This window comes from Rhagoletis zephyria, unplaced genomic scaffold (genome assembly GCF_001687245.7).
Source record: "Rhagoletis zephyria isolate East Lansing unplaced genomic scaffold, Rhagoletis_zephyria_1.1 Rzeph_scaffold_00426, whole genome shotgun sequence".
Lineage (NCBI taxonomy): Eukaryota > Metazoa > Arthropoda > Insecta > Diptera > Tephritidae > Rhagoletis > Rhagoletis zephyria.
Window position 1 is genome coordinate 54,477 of NW_016157510.1, and position 1,894 is coordinate 56,370.

General features: G+C 35.6%; 1 long non-coding RNA gene across 1 annotated transcript in view; it reads left to right on the forward strand.

Annotated features, from left to right (window-relative positions):
* Positions 1–729, forward strand: part of LOC108359634 (uncharacterized) — an 18,353-nt gene extending 17,624 nt beyond the window's left edge. Inside the window, exon 3 of the long non-coding RNA XR_001846965.1 lies at positions 639–729. This is a non-coding gene — a long non-coding RNA (uncharacterized LOC108359634). The remainder of the gene's footprint in view (positions 1–638) is intronic.
* Positions 730–1,894: the final 1,165 nt, after the last annotated feature.

A 1,894-nucleotide genomic window follows, 5' to 3' on the forward strand; every position in this document is an offset into this window, starting at 1 on the left:
GAAATGTCAAAGCATACTGAGCATCTTTCTCTTTGACACCATGTCTGAAATCCCACGTGATCTGTCAAATACTAATGCATGAAAATCCTAACCTCAAAAAAATCACCCGTTATTTGTGTATGTATATACGATTACCATTTCTAGGTGTTTACCTGTTGTTTTTGTTTAGTGGCGGCGGCTAATTGTCGGCATCCGAATTTACTTAAAAGGATCTTGCATATCAGCTGCTACTTAAACGCCTTCTGATTATCGTTTGGCCAAGGTAAATATTTACTGATACTTTTTTAAACTTTGTCTACTAATGTAGATTATTTGCTTGCGCTGAGAACGAATATAAAAAATCTTGTTTATTTTTATGTGCATTTTTAATTAATCTAATGAGCTCAAAAACTTTTGTTTTAAATCATTTCTTATCAGATATAAAAAATATACAAAAATGCGAGAACAAATGGTATGATCGAAACTAAATAAATGTCGTTCTCGCAGTTTTGTTCTTAAGAAACCAAACCAAAACCAAAACCGAACTGAGAACAAAATTGTCGATACCGTTCTCTATGGGAATTATATAAGAACGAAACCCTGTGGAACGTTCCCAAAGAGAACAAGATGCGAACAATACTTTCGGGAACATTTCTAAGATAATAAAACGGGAACAAAAATCTAAGGAACTTTCTCTCGAAGAACAATTAAGGGAACTAAAGTCTCACGAACTTCCTGACAGAGAACGAAGCGGAACATAGCGTTCGACTAGTTTGAAATGTTTGAATATTAATATTAATCAAACAAGAACTTAATGATAATTGTGCAATAAAGTCNATTTTTTTTTTTTTTTTTTTTTTGTTTTATTTTGCACAGAAAAAGAATATGGTTCAATAAATGGACAGTTATTTGAAATGATTCAGCTTTTCTCTGGCTTAAAATTAACAATCGATTTACCATACCAACACGCAGATACCCCTCTCAAATTACAACGCTTTTATCAACTTGCAATGTTTAACGTTAAGTTCTCAAAACTTTTGTTCTTGTTTTGTTCTCCAGCAGAACGTTCGCCAGACCTTTGTCCTTATTTGATCCTCCTTGAAAAAGTTTTCGATACGTTCGTTCGTATTTTGTTCTCATTTTAAACGTTATCGAAACTTTCGTTCTCATTATGTTCTTCTTGAAAACGTTCCCGAGGGTTTTGTTCGCGTTTTGTTCTTTTAGGAATCGTTCACAAACCTTTTTTCCGTTCTAACTGTTCTCAATACTTTTGCTCCAGTTTGGCTGTTTTGTGGGAAGATTCATGACACTACCATTTGTTCTCGGGCAGAGCTAAACCAAGCGTTCTCGGTCCTTGCTTTTTTATGGATTTAAATTGGTTAGCTTCTAATTATTTTTAACCGACTTCAAAAAAAGGAGGAGGTTTTCTGTTCGACATGTTTATTGTATTCTCAATAATCTAATTGGTACCGCAGTTTTTATAAAACTGGTATCGTCCAGCTTGCAGAGACTCCACCTTGAGCACCATTTAACGCTAAATACGAAAGGAAAATTTAAATAATCTCCAGATTCGGTCGGGTAGCTCTGGGTTGAAATGTCTGATAATTTTAAATTTTTGTTTAATGGCACTAGTTTTGTCAGTTGGCAGGCTGTGTGTCTTTCTCTCTTGGACTCGACTGTATATCTACGAAGCCCACTGCCGATAGGTTTACTCCGAGTGGACTTTTTCTAAGCAAGAAACGGTCGGTTTATGTAGGGACTCAGATCTGTGTTCACCTTTCTTTTCCTGCCCTCAGCACTTTTCCCAACAAAATGACGATGGCCCAAGATACATATATTGTGAAGCATTTTGATTGTGATGTGCTCGCTATTTCCATTTTGCCGCATTACCATTGAGCTCTTAAGGTAGTGTCAC